Genomic DNA, 21,866 nt, shown 5'->3' on the forward strand with positions numbered 1-21,866 from the left:
TCCTGTCTGCATTATAAAGTGCAGTGTTCCTGTCTGCATTTCCAGACTGCTCATTCCCCTGCTATATTCTACAATCAGCAAGAACATGAGCATAAGGATCATCCAGGCTGCTAGGTTCTGTTTCAGTCCTGCTCCAGCTAGTCCCAAGGGTCCAGAATCGGATCAAGAAATACAGACGACCGTGACATTGTGCAAGTACCACCTAAGAGTCAGGCATAGCGTTGTGTTCTGCTCCGCCTAAAGTGTGTGTTTGGCTCCACATGTGGGTGTATCTAGTAACATCCATGGGCGTGTCCTACACCAACAAGTGAATCTTATAGTATTGTGACTCAGCATACCGCCAGTAAAAGTTATGGCAATGGTGGCAATAACTAAGCAGAGTATCAGTGAAACTACTGCAGCACTGCTTGATAAACAATAAGGTCTCCCATGCAGAAGTGAAGGGCCCACATCGCTTCTGATAACAGGGTCAATAAATAGCGCAAGGCAAAAAAAAATCCCTATTGATACATTGTTTTACTTTTAAAAACCTATTAGAAAAAGCTGTCAGTTTATGAGGCACAGTGGAGATATGGGACGTTAGCCTACCTTCCCAGGAGGTATTATGGGAGTGTAGGCAATTATGATTAGAGATGCTCACTGATCCCCATGTTTTGGGTTTTGGATCTGGATTGGCTTCAGGTTTTGGTTTTGTTTAGCTATTTTTTATTAAATTTAATTTTTTGGGTAAAATCACATAATTTCATTATTATTTTGTACCTACTTTATTATTAACCTCACTAACACTAAATTCCAGTGATTTCCATTCAATTTTTACCATCTCACAGGTCACAATATGCTTTTCATACACTTTCAGCCAAATACTGCAGCAATCTGTCTGGATGGTAAGCGACAGAGCAATGACTCTTAACACACGGCAGTTCCTACCACATCTAGGAAACATTGCAACGAGCGCTCCACCTGTTTCTTGGATAAGTGAGGTAATTCTACAGCTAATACATGGCAACGATCGATCACTCCACCTGTTTCTTGGATAAGTAGGATACATAGGAGAATCATCCCACAATAGCACCCATAGAAGTGAACTATTTGAGACAGTGAGTGCTTGAGCTTTACAGTATATATTTAGAGCTGAATATTACTATTATATTCTGTGTGCAGGGTAATCTCACAAACAAGTTGTCCTAAGGAAATACTGGGGAGAGGAATGAGTAATCACAAAAATGCTATGCTAGATAGGGCTATTTTCTTTTAGTACAGATTTTTATCCTGCTATATACGTGAAGGAATCTCATTGTTATATTCTATATGTAATACAATTTCAAAGGTCGGTTATCTATAAGAAAATACTATTTAGCAAATGTATAACAAAACCTGTCCCCATTTATGAGAGCAGTGGCCATTTTCTTGTAGTATGTATGGCACAGTGAGAGTCAGGGAGATTAGCCTATCTTCCTGGATGTCTGGGTGGTCTCCAAATATTCAGTGAAACTTTCAGGAATTCCTTTACAGTTGGCAACTATTCCCTATGCATCCGTGTTCACTTGTGACATGTGACTCATTTACAGAAATGTTCCATTGTCAAAAGTGAAGAGCATTTGCTCCTCTTCTTTCAGCTGTCACTTCTCCCACTTAGAATGTAAGCTCTCTAATGAGCAGGATCCTTCATACCCTTTGCTTTCTTGTCTGCATTTATTTTGTCTGACTTGTATGTCTCTGTTTTATGTATGTACTGTTTTCCCTACTGGCCTTATCTGTGTGGAGTTTGTATGTTCTCCCCGTGTTTGCATGGGTTTCCTCCGAGAGCTTCGGTTTCCTCCCACACTCCAAAAACATACTGGTAGGTTAATTGGCTGCTAACAAATTGACCCTAGTCTGTGTTTATGTGTGTGTGTAAGGGAATTTAGACTGTAAGCTCCAATGGGGCATGGACTGATGAGAATGAGTTTTCTGTAAAGCGCTGTGGAATTAATGGCGCTATATAAATATATGGTGATGATGATGATGCTGCCACTAACTGTGTCTATGCATGAAATATTTCTGTCATTTGAAAGAATGGAGGGGGGGGGGGGGTAACAGTTGGATTCTATGCTAAAACTTGATATTGTTTCAAATGGAATTTGCCTGATACATTTTCCAAGGACAGATAAGATTATATCCTGGTCTGTACATAAAACATAAGACAGCTGGGTTCATGGATATGTATTATATTTATATACTGCCATATTAGATGCTGATGATTGTTTTGACATTGTTGTGATTGTAATATGTATATTTGTTGGTCTGCCCATGACTCTAGAATATAACACTGACTTTTCTGTTACCTGAAAATCCTGCAAACATCTACCACTTATTTTTAGTTGTTATGATACTATTCATATTTTATATAGATTTCAAGCAGTTAAATTTATTTTGTATTATGTGACAAACCCAACACAACTATAGTACTCAAGCCTCTTGAAATAAGAGGCTCTCTTTTATGAAAGTGTTGTTAGAAATATCTCTTAGCAAATTATAATGAAATTAAGTGATTCAAATGCTTTCCAGTATATATTTTATTACTTTTAGCTAGCTGTTTCTGTTTACTTAAATTCTGCTTGGCCGATTCCACCCTCCATGAGAGCAGTGAAGGACGTTTTTGGGACATGTGATAAGAGGTACTAAATATACTTGTCAGGATGGTACTCCTGGGGACGTCTGATGGATTTCTATTCAATTATTAACATTCCACAGTGAAGGCCGTCTTTCCCATCACATACCATACAAAAACCATGTTTTAGACTAAATATTACAACACTAAGCCAGAGGGATACTGGGCGCTGTTCAAATCTACAATTGGACTAAGTAGATAGTGTTTAATATGTTTTAAACCATCACATCTGGAAATCTCTTATTCAGAATGTGTTTCTTGCTTTGAAAAGGCATAATTACTAATATAAAATACTCTGTTACAAAATACCTCCCAATACATTGTCTTTTTTAAATACAAAGCTTCCTTGTGAATGTATGAAGATTCTATTATACAACTTCATTTTTATCAACTTTGCGTTTTTTGCGTTTTACAATATTTTACTATACTATGCAAACTGACTTTTCTTAGGAGTACTTAGCAGTGGCATTAGATTAAAGGCAACACTTGAAATCAGTATTCTACCACATATGTGTTCTATCGTTAACAAGTGGTTTACTCAGCTATCAGACATTACGCTGCATTACCACACACTGCACATTGCACCCAGGTATAATATGTAGTATATGAAAAAATACAGTACTATGACTAGTGAGTTTAACACTTATGGTGTAGTCCAATCAGCTGTAATAAGCAGTGTTGCAGAACGGGACCTGTAAAACCTTTTACCTATAGTACCTAGTTACCTAAATATCATAATGTTATTGGGTCATTTTGGCCAGGCGGAAGGTGCACACTAAAACAGCTAGGATCTGTCCCTGGTATGCCTATTGTGAGGGTTAATTGCATGGTAAGAGTTAAACTGAAGCAAGTTAAATTTACCAAAGGATTTATTTTCTCTTTTTATAATGGTAAAAAATAATAGGTGTGAATAAATGGAAAAATAACACAGAAAAAGAGTCAGGCAGTAGTTTGACCTTGGTTCCCAAGAGAAACTCTTTTATCTAGTTTGCGCTCTTTTAAGTGTCAGTATTGTGTGTGACTGATCTTTTGTTTTCTATGTACATATTATTTTTCTTTCTAAATATATAATTGTACTGTAATGGTTGTGTAAGTTAATGTTATCATGTGCTGCATGTCTCATATAGGCTAAAGCTGAAGAATGTATTTCGTATTGAAGTGTTTATAACCCACTACAAGACACAGTCTGGGTACAACTGTCTATATAAGCTGGAGGTCCCTATCTGATCACTTTATGATTAATTGATCTATATTTTGCTTCCAACCAAGAAATCTGTGATCATTCAAAATTATGATTTGCTATCTATAATTTTTAGAACACTATGTAATCCACCCGTTTATTAGATCTAAATTAATAAAAACAAACACAGACTCCAATTTTAAGGAAATCTTTTAATTGAAACGAACATACAAATTGCTCTCATAAGCAAATCTAAATTAGTAAGAGTTACATTAAAATAAACAAGTAGTAAAAGTGCTGACTGTGCGTCAATCTACCTCTCTTCAAACAACCTGCTGAGGATCTAGAGAAAATAAGAGACTAGATAAAAATGTTACACATACAAATTTGTTATTTAAAAACAATTTAAAAAACCCCCAAAAAACAGATCTGTTGCACAGCACCAGTGGCAGTGTGGGGGCCCAGCTACACTCGTCCATGCGCTCTGGAGGTCCCTGTGTCCCCTCTCCTGAGATTGTGCAAACACAATGTTCCAGAACTAAAAGCCTAAATGGTGCTTCGCCTTACACGCGTCGGCCCCCGTGCATGCTGACAAGAACAGAGTGAGGAACTCTGTGAAGTGGATGGACACATATCCCTGCACCCTTTCGACCCAAATATTTTCTACAACTAGCCCATGAAATAGCCTAGCTAGCATGATTTCTCAGGCATCTGTAGCATACCCCGCTCCCCCCCCCCCCCCCCCCCCCCTATAATCATGGTAACCAACCTGGGCTTTACAGCATAGGACTGATCACTATTAGTAGAGTGGGGCAATAAAATAAGAGTGGCAGACCTAGACTTATCGCAGCCAGCCCCAGAACTGGAATATGCAGGTGATGTTTCTAGCTTTGGCACAATCTCCAATGTAACTACACAAAAGCTCTAACTTAAAGAACTATAAACATATGGTTTAAATAAATTAGCTCAATTAAACAACCAAAATAAAACAATAAAATAACAAAACTATTAGACTAAATGGATAATTTACCAACACTTTCTGTGTGCAGCCTTTGAACTAGTCTATTTTTGTATGATTAAAAGACACATTTTACAATGAAAGATACATTTTGATCTTTGTAGTTTTAATCATGATGGGTGATGTTCTCATCAATAGATACCTCTCCGGTTGTACAGTATGACACTGCTCCTTGGAGGTATTTTTTGCTGGAACCGAGGTTGAACTAGAACTTTCACCCTGAAGAAATGTCTTTGTGATAACACAATTGTTTGCTCCTTGGGGCTGCAGGGCTCTGCAGTCTCAGTCTCCACTTGTTTGTATCAATACTATTTGTTTAGCTGAAATCTGACATTGTTCTGTCCTTCCAACTCTGTGTCAGGCACTATTCCTGCTTACCTACTCTGCCGCAGGGACTGACGCCCTCTCCGGGTGCAGGCTGTGCACGCCCATTGACTAACAACAGGGCACGGTTTCTGGGTGCCACACTGGCTGCTCTGTGCAACCGAGGCCATTGCTAAGCAACAGGATGTGATTTTAGGCTTTCCTATTGGCAGTCAGTCATCTGGTGATGTCACTTACCGCCTACTTACTGCTTATTGGATTGCCTATATAAGACAGATTCTCTCACCTTAGGCTGATTCTGTTCACAGTGTGCTCTTGTGCTAGTCTTCCTGATTACTATTCTGCCTCACATTTCTGGCTCTGTTCGAACCACCTGGATCTGACATCGGCCGTCCTGATTACTCTCTACTTGTGTTCCAGCTGTTTTGCTAGCATTCAGAGCCGCGACCTGCATGTCTCACGCTGAGCAGACCAAACCTCCTTGTGTGGATCCATGTTGAAATCAGCGGCGGGCATCTTAGACTCTGTGCCTCTTTGCTCAGTGGTGCCAACTGCTGGCAAATATTCATTATTTTATTAGTGAGTGTTACGCCACTGAACCTGGAAATGAGAAATCCTATTTGGTCTTCTGGGTTGGTACTGCTCTGCTTGGAGGCGCGGAGTCTAACGGTGCAGATGGTCTTCAACAGGTTTGGTCTTAGCGGCCTCAGCATCACAGATCGCGGCCCTCTAGGGGCGCGCCAGGTGAGTCCAGCAGGGAAAGTGCAGACAGTTGGAGGTAATAGAAAGAAACTGAGGAAAAGCCTCCTTGGTACGATAATCTGCAAGCACAAATCACCGGACTGGTGAAGACAGTGTGTAGGAGCCATAGGGGCATATTTATGAAAGCACAGTAGTGCACTATCATGCACTTACCGTGAAATTAAGCTCCCTGGGTGTCCTCCGGATATTTATGAAAGGTGCATCACAGCAGATATCATGGATATCTGCTGCTTTGCACTCCTCTTCTTCTTTGGGAGCAGTCACCATTCTACAGTATCGTGACTGCTCCCAGCTCAAATCTAACAAGTTCCAAAAAAACATTTTTTTCGGAAACTTGTCTTGAGAATTGAAGAAATCCAATGCTGTCAGCTCTGCTCCGAGGAGCAGAGCTGGACAGCGCATGTGTGGAGGGATCACATGATCCATCCCTGTCACTCACAGCTCTCTCTCTGCAACGATAGTTGCAGAGACAGAGCGGGGATCTTTGTGCGCATGTGCAGTTCTTGGAACTGCACATGCGCAATTGAAGAATGAAAAGAACGAGGAGAAGATCCGGAGACAGCGCTTCCGAAGAGGGGGGTAAGTATGATTTTTTACATCACAGAAACAGCAGTTTTTCGGAACTGCTGTTTCTGTGCAGGGTTGTACATAAATGTGAGAAATAGTTCAATCCTTATCATTGCGATAAGGATTGAAAACTACTTTTCGCTTTATGTGAATATTGATAAATGTGCCCCATAGTCTGCAGGCCGATACCACTGGAATGGTGGACAAGATTCGCTGGGTGCGATAGTCTGCTGATGGTGCCACTGGGTTAGTGAAAACGATACACTGGTGCGAAATGTATGTGCAGCAAAGCCACTGGAATGGTGGAGGTAATATGCTAGGAGTGATAGTCTGCAGGGCAATGGAGATAGTAATTGAGCCTCTGGAGTGATAGTCTGCGGAGACAATGCAGCCAGGAGAACAAAGGAGCCAGGTCTTACACCTACTGAAGGGAGAGAGGATGTGTTTAATATAGTGCTGGTAGTTGTAGAGTGTCCAATGAATGGAGCAGGTAAGGAGATAAAGTGATTGGCGACGACCAGAGCTGCATGGAGGAAATCAGCGGCGGGCAGGTAAGCACTCCGGACCTTGGGTGGGGAACCCGAGAGTCCAGCATGTGACAGGGAGTTTGTGACACTCCAGATGGGTAATTATACCTTGCTTCTGTCCAACTCTGTAATGTCATCACGAGTGCAGTGGCTATGTCTGTTTTATAATGCTTGCTATGAAAGTTGCTTTTATTTCTGATCCAACTTGTGGTGCTTTGTCTCTTTTTAATTTAGATGACTTCATGCAAATGTATGGACACCTGTATTTTTTAAACAATTGCACTCATTAATCACAACTAAAGCTTCCTAAACAGTTCCAAAAAGGACATAAATATGTCACTTAATTGAGATTCATGTACAAAAAGTTTTAAGTAATTGAACATTGGAATATATTAATTTCAAGAGTGTATTGATCATAAATATGAAATATTGCAGCTAGCCTAAATAAATAAAATCAGTTAGTGTACAATCCAATCATTGTAAAACAATGAAAAATCAATGCCCTCAAGATACAAAAATGCAATATAACATGATGCACAATAAATACAAATTCACATGAAACAATACTAATATTAATCAAACATTACTAAATCCATCCTTTAGGAGCAAAGGGTTAAATACAATGAAACTTCCCAAACTTTAAAATTGTTGATTAGTAAAGTTAAAAAGGAATGTTGATAACCATGAAACAATGAACGGGAGCATGGAAATAGTTTTTTGAATTTGGCAAACATCAGAATCAGACTTGATATCCTCATCTGTCAGACTGAAACATGTTTGTTATTGATAGTTAATTTTATATATATATATATATATATATAAAGGACTACAAAGACATGGCTTGATGAGATCGGCGTTGAAGAACTTGACTGGCCCGCACAGAGCCCTGACCTCAACCCCATCAAACACCTTTGGGATGAACTGGAACGGAGATTGTGAGCCAGGCCTTCTTGTCTAACATCACTGCCTGACCTCATAAATGCTCTACAGAATGAATAGGCACAAATTGTCACAGAAACACTCCAACATCTTGTGGAAGCCTTCCAAGAAGAGTGGAAGCTGTTATCACTGCAAAAGGGGGACCAACTCCAAATTAAAGTATATGTATTAGAACACAATGTCATTATAGTCCCTGTTGGTGTACTGTTCAAGTGTCCAAATACTTTTCTCCATATAGTGTATATAATACCTTCTACTTTATATATTTATATATACGTGTGTGTGTGTGTGTGTGTGTGTGTGTGTGTGTGTGTGTGTGTGTGTAACCATGCAGAGAGTTGCAAATTAGAGAATTTTAATTAGATAAATGTTAATCCTGTTAGGATGTGCATGAGGTTAGGCGTGATCCATGCTTAACATATCTCATTTCACCCTTCATCACGCAATTTTAAAAAAGCAAATGCAAAAGGAACAGTTAGCTGTTCCCTACTGGCTTCAGTATAAATAATTGTAAATATCAGCACTGACTAGCACCATGTATTAAAATACATATCTCCTCAAACAAGCTGATGTGTGATGTATGCAGTGGTAGAATAAATATAAATTACCCATTGTTCTGACTTCTTGGAAGGCCCTCATGAGATATCTCTCATCACTTGTCACTCAGTCCTTGTCACCCATCCATCATCACTTGTTTTTTATCACTTACCACTCAATTACTCTTCAGTCATCACGCAGTACACATTACACTCAATGTTAACTCATTACACACGTTTGTGCCTGATAAATGTTGTTGTCCAGTCTATTTCTGTTGTTTGATGATGATTTTCTTAATGCAAAAAGATTATTTGATCATCATTTAATGCCGAATACTAACTAGTCTATTAGAAATACGCTACTGGTGATGACTTCATCCCAGTGAGACATGACATGTTTCACATCTGTGTAGGGCACTTCATCAGGAGATCTTTATCTGGAGTACTCTTCTTACTGTATAATGTTATATTTATTTTATTGCAGTTTTTGATAATCTGGGCATAGCTGGTTTTAACTTTCTGATAATGATACCACTGGATTTAGTTTATTTAGGCTAATTGCAATATTTTATATACCAAAACAAAAGTTGAAATATATCTATTTTAATGTTCAATTATATATTCTTGGTATGCATTTCAATAAAGTGAAATATTTTTCATATGTAGGTAAAGGTTCAAATAGCCTCAGAACATTGCGGTTGTGCACTTTTACCGTTACTACAGTAGAAATATCCACACATTTTTCCTCGCACCTCTATGGGGTGTGAGGACAAATGAGCGGATATTTCTATAAAAATATCAGCTGCAAAGTGTCTCTGGAATGGTTGTGAGACACTTCACGGCTAATTGAATACCCCCCATTAGGTCTGTTTGAGTTCATAATTTTGTAGCTGAATGATTCAGTTTTTTTTTTTTTTTTATTCCAGTCTTCTTTACTCTTACTACTGGGTCCAGGGGCTTTACTAAACCTTTGTGGGCCCCATAGCAAAGTTTTGTAAGAACTCCTATGTACAGCCAAATGGTGAAAAACTCACATATGCACTTGGGGCTTTAACAGGGAAGGGTGGACTCTCCTCAGCTTTGGGCATATAGCAACTGCCCCCTCCTGACCTATGCTAGTTATGTCCTTGGCTGGTCTATATAAGACCCAGGAAAGTGGTTTTTTTATATTAAAAATAGCTTATGTTGTAGTACTGTCAGGAAGCGTATATCCCAATTCACCAGGGTCCTGTGTAAATGTTCCCTTTGCTTTAACTTGTCTGAGGGAGGGGAGTTATTGAGGAGATAGAAATTTAAAGCCTACCCTTTAACTAAGATGCTAGATTTGACTGAAATCACCCTTCGTAGTTAAAGAAATGCATTTTATTGCATTTAAGTACAATTAAAAACTATGGGGTATATCAGATTCTAGCTGTCATTTTGTAGAATGCACTAAATAAATGATAACTAGAATCTGATTGGTTGCTATAGGCCACATCTCCCCTTTTTAAACCCGCAGTTTAGTAAATAGACGCCTATATGTGTATTCTGTATCTGTGACTCCTAGCACATACAGTATTTATTATTGCAAATTGGGAAAACCAAATTGAAAACTAGTTATGTTAATTTGCTAGTAAGTACTCAACATTTGGAGAGATATTGGGAATTGTTGCCCTTTCTTAATGATTTTTTTTTCTTGGTGCTCATCTGGACATATTATGAGATAAGACAGGATCAATAGTCCTCCCATGTCCATTCCAGTTAAAGTAATTGTAGTTTTACAAGCCCATCTCTCTGGAGCCTGTCATGCCTTGATTGGTCAAGGTTCTTAACAAAGATGTGTAGTGAAGCAAATGGCTCTTACTTTTAAATGCCACAAGCAGGTTTTCTAACTACGCTGAGGATTACACAGACTGGCTGAGCATCATATGTAGGGTCTCATGTGTCCTCTGTCTCCTATGGATGTACCAGATTTAGTCACTGGATAATTTAACTCAGAATGCTTATATTTTAACTAATATTTGTATTTCCCCTATATATACACAGTGAATGCCATATTAAAATACTCACTATTACATACCACAAATTGAATAACACTTTATATAGGCTAAGTTCTATATGTAGACATTTACTATATATACATTATAGAAAGGTGTACATAGTACTTGCCTGTCCTGCCGCTCTTGCCATTCACATAACAGGCAAGTGTGTTAGCAGCTTCAACATATATATTGTTAATTAATAATAATAATAATAATAATAATAATAATAATAATAATTTATTATTATTATTAATATTATTGTTATAATTATTATTATTATTTTTTATTCATAATACGGCAAAATATATTATGTGATGCTGTGTGTTGAGGGCATCATGATACAAATAATAAGCATAAAATGAAATGACATAAAGCAGAAAGTATAGAAGGCACTGCCCAAATGAGCTTACAATCTAAGAGGTGTGGGGAACCACACATACATACATTCATTGGTGGACTAACAGTTGTAGCTGGTTGTGGAAACATCATGTGCGGCTATTGTAAGGCAGCAGCATCATCAGTCAGCAAAAATAAAGCAGCCATTGGATATTTCTGTGCAGCAACTGGTGGTGTGGTAGAGTTGCAGTGGGGAGAGACAGTGGATAGTGGAGACACGAACTATTCATTGTAGAAAGACAGTCAGCTGCTGGCAACCATGAGCATGGATGTCCTTCACCATTTGTCTTAACTGAACCTCTTTCCTCTTCTGGTTTCTGGAGAAGGCTTTAAATTTTCTTTCTGAATGGGCACTGTTGTGGTTATCTGCTAGATCGGAGTCGCTATGTACTCAATATTCTCCTTATGCATCATGCTTGCTGTTCGATACAGAGCCAGGACACTTGTTCATCATGGTTACAGAAAGAGACCACAGAGATCTCAAAAGAAGAAACGGAGTTGGCAAACTGCAATGACAGGTGACCTCACTGGGTCCAGCAGCTGAACTGAGATGGTAATCAGTAGATTTTCATAACAACCCTGTCCTTCATATGATGACACTCCTCAATACTAGTCTGTAATCTCCTACTGCTTTTACAAATGTCTTATGGTTTTATATTTGTGAAAAGATGATTATGTGGGAAGAAAGTCACAGAACTGATCTAAAGTGCAGCCATCTGTACTTGCCATTTGCATCCCACACCTCAATCATTTTTACCTTACTTCAGTCTTGTATAGGGTGTGCACAGAGATAAGTATTGTGTTCTAGTAATCAACCACACACACTGCCTACTTGTGCTGGTGGTTCTGTAGTGAATGAGATGCAAATATAAAGCTATAAGATGCCTTGATGTAGTTTAAATCCTCTATTTGTTGAATCTTAACATTTGACACAATAAACTACAAAAGTGTTATCCCAACTTATTGATATAGTTATATATATATATATATATAAGTTAACCCGTGCATGATACTCATGCATTCTAGTCAAATCAAGCTACTTAATGTGTTAAAAAGGTTCTTGTCATGCATTTGGGCCATAGGCCAGGCCTCCTCAGGGGAAGAGCGTTACTTCCCGACGTAAGCGCCCTTTTTTAATGTGGTTTTGTCCACATGTCACCACCTCATCATTCTTCTCCATCACCTCATCCTTCATTTTCATCGCCCCATCTATCCGGATGTCTATCCAGACACAGGGATCTCTCTCAGCGGTCCTGAGTATCACACTCCTCTCACTCTGTCACCCCCGGCAACCACCAACCACTCCCAACTGTCACCCCCGGCAACCACCAACCACTCCCAACTGTCACTTCTCCTTCAAGAAATATATATATATTTTTTTTAAATCTTTATAAACACTTTTAACAATTAACAAATTAAATTAACAAATTAAAAACATCTTAGTATACCAAATTTCAGCCCTTTCTGAATTTTTTTTTTCACACACAGTAAGAATTTAGTAGGTCAGTGTATAACTCCGCCCAGCAGGTGGCGCTGCAGCTTGGTTTTATTTTTTCCACACACACACACACACAGACAGACTAACACACGCCACTAAGCATTTATATTATAGATATATATATATATAAGTGAGGGAGACATACACACCACAATAGCAGAACTGATAGCAGAGTTATGTAAAAATTTACTTTTAATTAATACATAAGTGCACAATTTTAAAAAGTATGTTTGTGATTCTTATTTATTTTTAATTTACTTCTAAAGTTCTGTGCAGGATTCCAGCAGTCAACATGACTTTCCTCAGCTATTGTTGTCAATGACAGTTGCTGACAGAAGTTCTAAACACCCTTTAATGCCATCTGTTAAATTGGAACATCAGATGTTTTCATGTCATTTCTTTGGCTGCTTAATTAACATCTGGATGGCAAGGGATTTGATGCAGTGTGATTGTGCAGACAAAGTAGCGGACACCTCACTGTGGAATTCTTCATTGTACTCAGTTGCCTCATATGTTTCTCTTACAACATTTGTATATCTTCGGCATGAGACTGTGTTTTTTTGCTTATTGTCTCAAATGACTGTACGGGATGCATATTAATAATGCTGAAAATACAGGTACAGGTTTCACCAGTAATAAAATGATACTAAGATGTAGGAAATGTTTTGCATACTTATTTGCGAAGCCATGCAACTTGACTTTGTCAGCTTGAACATTCTTGTGGAATGGTCTCCTGAATAGTAAAGGTGAGGACCATTCATATTTATATTTTGGAAAGGTCTTGTTATCCATTATGGAGCGATATTTCAAGGTCAAATAAAAAAAGATAGCAAGAGTAAATCAACACTTAAGGGTTAAAAAAGTGATGTAGTAAGAATAAAGGGAGAAGTAAACAAAACCATGAACATGTACCAATCAAGTTCAAATTTGGTACCCAACAACTATAGAGTTTATCCAAACAGCCCACAGCCAACAAGGCACGGACTACACTTCTCTTTAACGTCTACAGGTTGTGAGTCATTGGCATGGGTGAGTATATCCTGAACCATTGGGATCCTTACATGAAATCTTCACATTTCTGTTTCTTTGGAGGTGAGGAGTTAAGAGTGGGGGAGGAAGTTTGATGAGATGTTCCCTTTAAGATGTTTACTACTCTGTGTTGATATTCTTACTATTAAGCTTCTTAACACCTCCACATCCAGCCCTCCTTCCCCTAGTTAAAACCCACTCATTGACTCTCCTATTTACCACATCTTTTCCATGCTCAACCTCCCTCGCAAATTCTAGTTTATTATCGCTGCTAAACTTTTGTCTGCTCCAAGCAAAGCTGCCCATTCCCCTTAGAAGACATCTATGAGGGTATCTAATGAGTCTGTAGACAAAACAAAATAAATTTGTCCAGATGGAACAGAAATGTTATTATTGTATTGTAGTATTTGACATATAAACGTGAACATTTTAGTATTGTGGGGTCACTCTTTATGACGAAAGATCATCAAAAATGCTGTGCTGGTTGTATTAAGGCCCCTGGGCTGGGCCATTATAGTTTGGCATAGATTCTGAAACTGCGTGGTGGTCTTCCACATCTATTATCAAGCACTATTTGAGGAGCTAAACAAATAAATAAATATATAAAATACATTATAAATCTACCTAGATATAGAAGTGAAGCCCTCCTGTCTGAATCTAGGGGTATGTCATGTGATGCAGGGCACCTCATGCAGTTGGTTCTTCAACTTAAAGAACTATCTCAAGGTTCTTTTAGCTACTTTGCTACTATGTTGTGCAGTAAATAAAATCCAAGGCACCAGTACAGTTAATATAGGGGAATGAGTGAATCTAACATTCCAGGGAAAATGTCCTGATCCATCCAGATATGTCCTCAGCCGCCCAAAAATGGCAACATTTTCTAGAGACCTAATCTAAATCAGGAAATCCTTTTGGTCAATAATCTCTATGTGAATGTTTGTCTTCTCTTCATTCAAATATGTAAGAATGGAGGACGATGGACAAGAGGACAAAAGACTTTCAATCGAGTATTTAATCGTAATTAAGATGAAATGTGAAATACTACTCATGATATAGTGAACATATAATCATAATTGAATCATTTAAAATCATGTTGCTCCTCATCACGATAAAGATTACATCCCAGGTGAATAGGAAGGCAAGTACAAGCCCTGCAATGCATTTCAGGGAATGCCTCTTCTACAGCCTTTAGGAGCACACGTGTGAATGTGAGGGGCGAGCCTTCTTAAAAGGCTTATATAACCTTATGTATGCATAATTAATCAAGTGTAAAGTTAAAAATCAGAAATAAACTAAAGTAAATCATTCAAGGAACACAGTAAGTCATAACCATCATTAAAACCATTAAATCATTAAAATGGAATTAAGATATTTTAATCATAGCTCCAAAAGGTTTCACAATTAGGAAGGAGTGATATTCTATTGCAACTGATAAAACTTAATTTAACCTGTTGTATGCCAAACATTGAAATCATTGGCAATTTATTTTAAAAGTATATATATTTCATATATTTCAGTGTTACAGTTACTATGTCTTTAGTGTTTGTATAGTCTTTGTTTAAGTATCCTATTTGTCACGGGCGACATACCACTTTAAATTTGAGGATAATTTGAGGAGTGTTTATGACCAGTAGTAGCATCTAAATAAGAATTATGTTCCATATCTTTGACATGTGTACTTATAATAGACTATCCCCAGTGGAATCAACCGTAATACTGAGGCCTAAAAATGAAATGGGTGTGTGTAATTTAAATTATATGTGTTTTGTGTTTAAGTAGGAAAAACAATGCTATAAATCCCCAAGAGTGTGTTTAGAGAAGAAGAACAGAGAAGAGATGGATATTTGGATATCTGTGTGTACAATCCCTAGTTCATCTAAGCCCAGTGCAATCAGAACAAGCTATCTGTACAACACACTCTGCTAACCTTCTATGTGCCTACTGAAGTTACCTTCATTCCTCAATAGCCTTTTACCAATGAATAACCAGCAAGTATCTCAATGAGGTCCTAAAGCTTCTTGGCCTTTAGGCTAAGATCAAGTGCAGTTGTGGCAGAGCTGCACTTGGTCCTCTGGTCAGGGGCCTGGTAGGCCACTTTGAAAGCCTGGGACAATTGTGCCTCCGGAGTAGCGACCCAGGGGTGCCATAAATCATGGGTCAGGAGACCTTAATACAGATATCAAGTAATTATGTTGGCACTCATGCACTATTGACCACTTTCATTTAAGCACCGCCACATTCTTTGTCCTGGCCTGTTGGTTCGGCGACAAAATTTTTGCAACCAGCCCAGCCAATAGGCTGGGGCTGTATCCACTCTGCGCTATTTTTTTTTCTCCACGTTTGTCACGTTCACTTTTATGTTTTCCTGTTTCTGGGTTTTAGGTTGTGGGTAGGCCCTTTTGGACTCTGTCCCCGAAAGATCTGGATGGTCATCTTCTCCAGATTCAAAATGAGGCGATTACTGGCATGCCACATAGCGTCCTTAAAACAGTTCATAAGGCGCGAGGCCTCATGGATTGCCCCAACGGTGTGGGTCCCAGGAAATAATCCATAAAATACCAAATGGTATGAAGGGCAAGTCCTGGGCACACTGTGCTTAAGTTCATGTTCCAAGGCATCCAACAGTGCCTGTGCAGTGGGGCTGTCCCAAAAAATATGCTGTGCTGTTTCCCTTCTGGTGATACAAAAGGAGCAGTGAACATATCTGCACAGGTTCTGGGAGTGCATGAATGTCCTGAGAGGCAGACCCCCCTGGATAGCCATCCATGCAATGTTTTTGTGTCTATTAGTAGGTCTGTAAGAGGCCACATCTCCCACATGTGTTTTGCTGTAGAACAGACTCCATAATGTCTTTCGCTCTCATGAGCTTGTGGACAGTTTTTGGCTTCCACAAGTCTGGTTTAAGTCCTTCCAGATGGTGCTTCCTCACAATTTGTCAAACATCCAGGTAAAACCAAGGTGTAGTCCAGTTGTAAGGAAAGGAGCTGTCCCACTTGTCCAAACCAAGGGTCCTCCAAAGAGGCAGGAGGAAAAAGCGAGATATGGACTTCCCAGCAGAGCAAATGTTTTTTTCAATAAGAGTTCTGCGGATGCAGTTACAAATAAAGAAGGCTCGCAGCATGGTGGGAATATGCGGGATCCCTTTCCCACCTTTGAGGGGCTCCTTGTACATAACTGACCACTTCACTTTGTCCATTTTTGAGCCCCAGATGTCCTTGTGATGGTCTTGCAGACAGCAGCAAGAGGTGGCCAAGCTTGGGCCGTGTACTGCAGAATGGGAAGGATCTCGTTCCGCAGCACCAGTGCTTTCCCTTTGATGGTAAGGTCTCTGAGGCTCCACAAGCCAATCTTTTGTCTGACTGTCGACAGTCTCTTGTCACCGAACGCTGGTCAGCGCTGAAGACAGTGATGTTGTCCATGTAGAGCAAACACGTCCTCTAGTCAGTTTGGACCCGGTGCGGTGCAGCCTCTTATCTCTGTATTCCGCCTGATGCACATTGCGAAGAGCTATATACAACAAACAAAAAGAAGAGGTAAAAGAGGGCAGCCTTGTCTGACCCCAGACATTACGGAAAAGGGGTCAGTCTTGCAGCCGTTCACCAACACCAAGCTGTAAATGTTAAGGTACACCCAGTTAACATAGGAACAAAACATATCACCCAAGCCATACCTGTAGAAAACCCTATGCATAAAATCATGAGAAACAGGATCACAGGCCTTCTCCTTATCAAAACTGACCAGGGTAAAGTGTGCATGGCGACCTTTGATATAATGGAACCTGTCCCTCAGCAGCGCAAGGCTGTCTGCAATCCTACGACCAGGAATGCCACAAGTCTGCTCCGGATGAACAATCTGCCCAATGATAACCTTTAGCCTGTTGGCTAGTACCTTGGCGAGGATCTTGTAGTCCACGTTCAGAAGAGAGAGATGGGCCGCCAATTTTTAAGGTCACATCTCTCCCCCTTGCGCTTGTACAGGATCGTGATCAGTCCCTCTCTCAGAGTAGGAGGCATTCTGCCTTCCACCACTATCTCCTCGTACAGCTCTAGCAGGTCCAGGCCAATGAGGTCCCACAGCACTACATAGAGCTCCGCTGGGAGACCGTCACTACCCGGGGATCTAGCGGCAGAGAGCAGTTCACTCAACTTCAGGGGGGCGTCCATAGCTTCTTTACCTGCAGGATCAATAGTGTTAGTGATACCTGACAGGAATGTTTCAGCCGTATCTGTGTCGATGGTCTTAGGAAAGTAGAAGTTGCTGTAGTAGTCTGTGACGACTCCCATGACGCCCTCTTTCCCCTTTCTGGGAATGCCATCTGGGAATGCCGGTCTCGTCCCGCAGCTCAGACAGGGGCGTGTGGCCAAAGTTGAGTTTTCCAGGGTTTCCACCTTGGAACGGAAGATGATGCGTCTGAACTGCTCCTCGAAGTGCCTTGGTCTCCGCCTGATCATCGTTAACATCCCAGCCGCAAAGTTGGAGGACCAACAGGGACTGCAGCTGATGCTGCAGCCTCCTGAAATTTTTCTTCCTACATGCGACTGTTGTCTTCCCTTGGCCTAAAAGAAACTGCAAATCTTGACCTTGACATATTCCCACCAGTTAGACATGCAATCAAAGTACAATTTATAATTTTTCCACGTGATATAAGCATCCCTCAGCTCCTTCAACACATCCTCCCTCTCCAGCAGTGCACAATTTCATTTTCCAGGAGCCTGGGCTGGGAGGAAAACCGTAGCCCAGAACCCCCTCGAAAAGAATGGCCCTGTAGTCCAAGAAGAAGCAGGGAACCATGAAAAGCCTGTTCTGCCTTACTGCTCTCGAGGTAAACACTAAGTCAATCCGATAACACACTGAGCCATTGGGGCAGCTCTAAATATAATTTACAGAGCCAGGCCCCATGGATCCCACTGCATCCCGTAAGAATACTTTGGCTACCATCTCCTGCAGCAACCTGGAACAAACAGTTTAGTAGTGCTGTTAGTACTACATCCTCCTTCCTCTATAGGACAGTTAAAATCCCCGGCCATCACTATCACCCTGGTGGTCGCAAGCTGGGCCCACAGGGTCTGGAAAAGCTCCAAATGCTCATTCTTACCAGGGGATGCATATACACAGATTAGCCTGATGTGTGAGGAGGTTTTTACTGATAAGTATGGCAACCTCCGCAGACTTACAGTCACTCCCCCCAGACCAATAGGAGGGACCATGAGACCACTGCTTACCCAAATGTCTATAAGAACTAGTTAAAGGCAAAGACCATTCCTGATGTCTAATCTTATTCTTCACATTCCTCACATTAATGGTAAAAGGAGAAAAGTTAGTCATTAGTTGGGAGAAAAAAGAAAGTTTGCACATACAATACATCAGTTACCATCCTTGTCAGGTGGGACTTGGTCCGGTCAGCCCGTGTCCCCATGTTGAGATGGGAGCAGGCCTCTCTCTTCCAGCTGATCGAATAGGCAGAAGCAGCTGCAGAAATTCGTCCACATCCAACTCCTCCTCCGTTTCAGAATCCTGAGCTACCTGCAGCTCCTCTACCATCTCTTCCAGGCCCTCCTCCTGTGGAAGGGGTCCTCTCCAAGCTCGACCACTGCCTTCTTGGAAGTTTCGGAGTTGGCAGCTGGGCTGTCGAGCTCTTTCCTCTTCCTCCTCAATTTGCTCTCCTTTCCTGCAGCGGACACAAGAGGGGGAAAATCTTCCAGGGAGAGGGAGGGAGCTGCAGTAGCATTGGAGGGGGTTAATGCTACTTCAGGGGAGAGAGGGGGAGGGTTGCGGCGGGGGAAGGGGTGAAGGTGGAAAGAGGATGGGAGCGGGTGGGGGAGTTGTGATAACAGGAAGGGAGGGAGATACTGTCACAATGGGGGCAGGGGAGGAAGGAGTGGGGAGGGAGGTTGGAAGGGGGGGTGGGGAGAGAAGGGGTGGAAGGATTCTTACCCACTCATGGCTGTGGTAGGGGCTTCTGTTGCTTCCTCTGGCCTAGCTTGAGCTGCAGGACAGGAGCAAGTCCACCTTCCATGGAGCAAAAGCGGTTCAGGAAGGTAACTATATCCACATATCGAGAAAATGGAGATTCCGGTCTTGCTGACTTCACCGCCTCCCAGTATCTCTTGCAGATCGCTATGAAGGCAAAGGTGATGTAAAAGATCCCCTTTATGTAAATCTGAATGCTCAAGGACCATCTTCTTCCCAAAGGTCTCAGCCATCAGATCTGGAACTCTTCCATCCACTTCTTTCAGTTTCAGGACGATGGTCTGCCTCATCCACGGTTCCAGGGTGGGAGTTCTCTGGGATTTGTCCTGGCTGGCCTTCCCTTGTCCAGAAACCGCTGGGGCGGTGGAGGCAGAGGTTCCAGCCTCAGGGAGAGGCTTTGGTGCAGGGATCTTTTCTCCCTTCTTCTTAGGGATAGGATCAGGGATGGAGGCATGCGCTGCAGCAGCTGAAGCCATCTTCCTGACTCTTCTTCCCATTGCAGAAGGGCTGGAAAAGCTGGTCTGGAGGGCGATCTTCTTCAAGGGGGCAGAGCTATGTAGATTTCTACCCGCTGGACAGAGAAGAGCAGGGTCTTCCACTGAGAAAATGGGTTCTTCTGCTGGGGTTGATCCCAAAGTCTTCCCAAGCAGGGAAGAGCAGGGCAGGATCTCCAGAAGAGAAGAAGGCTTCTTCAGCAGGCGTTGATCCCGACTTTTGCTTCCAGCAGGCAGGAGCTAGCAGAGTTTCTTTGCCCGGAGTCAATCTTCCTCGTTGTCGTCCTTCTTCTGACTGGCGTAAGAATCAGGTGCAGACCACCTTTAGAAGTTTGAACCCTCACCAGTGTTAGATCATGCTATGGAACGAGCCACGATCAGCATTACAACCACCGGGTGTTGGGCCTGAAATGAACAGGTCGTACATTGGTGCAGCACAGTCTTAAACATTTCGAATCCTCACCAGTGTTAGATCATGTTATGAAAGAGCCATGAATCAGCATTACGACCACCAGGTGTTGGTCCTGATAAGAACAGATACTACACTTGATTTGAGCCAAAAGGCCAAGAAGCGATGCCGCACCAATCTCTTAACTGCTAAGGTAAGAGGCAATGCCCGAGGAAGGGGCGCTACCTAGGTTGCCCCACAGAGCTTGTGCCAGCTGTTTTCCAAACTGGTGTTGAAAATGTCTTTGCCCCATTTGTAGTGGTCAAGATATATTAGAGGGATTTTCCTTTAGTAAAACTGAAATATATGGCCTAGAGTCGGTTATATATTTCCTATTTTTATTCTAGCTAAAGGACAAACTCAATTTGCGGAAAAGTAATAGGTCAGAATACACATAATTTGCTTGTTTTACCAGTGAACAATTTACAGATCGCTACACTCTGCTTCCTGTGTCTGCAATGACCCTGTTATGAAACCCAAGACAGAAGTGCTGAGACAGCATACATTTTATGTTGTTCTCATTTTGTACCTGCATTTTATTTGAAAGGTGTTTTTAACTATTTGTCTTTTTTACTGCATTTATTATGTATCCTACCCCTCGAGATGATGAACAGGCTTGTAAAATAAAAAGCTGTTCATGCATTAATTTTCATAGGCCATTTTTACAGTATCTTCTTTAAGGGGAAATGATCATAAAATACTATCTGCAGTACCTATTTTTGAAAATGTGATCATAATGTCTTCATTTGTGAAAATAGCACTAATAATAAAGCTAATTATTATCTCATTATGTCTATCATGTTTAGGAAGACTGCAGGCTGATAAACGGTCATTTTCTGACTACACTATCAATTTTGATAGAAGTATTCTCGGGAATTACAACTATTTTAGAGCCACAAATGGCAAAATTGGAACAACTGGATGATATTGCCGGCAATATTACTGCATGTGTAACAACCTGTAAAGTTATGTAATGTAGCAGGAAGTGAAAGTTGAGTGCCCTTTTATATGGCTTAGGAAAATATAAAAGTAACAACATCAGTGGAACAATTTTAACTGAAACAAACCAAGCAAAGCAATACTAGAATCATAACTTGCCTCCTTTAAGACGCGCCACATTCACAAAGACATTGTAAGTAATAGGGCCAAACCAGTACAATGCAGCGAGTTTTCTCCACCCTGCCATATGCCAAGTGACTCTGTTTGTCTCAGTTAAACTTGCTCCATCTGTACGTACAAATATAGGTGTCTGCAGTGTGTGGAGCAAATGCTTATTGTTATGTCATGAATATATGGATTTCTAATAGCTATGTTAAAGGAACTAGATTGTATGGACAACCAAACTGCTGCCATCACCTTCACTACCTGTGCTAGGGAAGGTAATTTAAACATATAGTGGTCCATGTAGAGTTGGATGTATATGCGTAAATTATGTATTTTCATACTGCACTTGCACTCCAAAAATGCGTAAGTATTTATCCGATTTTGTTGCATTTTACACTTGCCA

General features: G+C 40.8%; 1 protein-coding gene and 1 pseudogene across 2 annotated transcripts in view; one reads left to right on the forward strand and one right to left on the reverse strand.

The window, feature by feature from the left end:
- Positions 1-21,866, forward strand: part of NKAIN3 (sodium/potassium transporting ATPase interacting 3) — a 404,420-nt gene that overhangs the window by 190,112 nt on the left and 192,442 nt on the right. The gene's annotated exons all lie outside the window — the stretch shown is intronic.
- LOC142159690 (U2 spliceosomal RNA) lies at positions 20,309-20,487 on the reverse strand (annotated as a pseudogene).

Source organism: Mixophyes fleayi, chromosome 5 (genome assembly GCF_038048845.1).
Source record: "Mixophyes fleayi isolate aMixFle1 chromosome 5, aMixFle1.hap1, whole genome shotgun sequence".
Classification (NCBI taxonomy): domain Eukaryota; kingdom Metazoa; phylum Chordata; class Amphibia; order Anura; family Limnodynastidae; genus Mixophyes; species Mixophyes fleayi.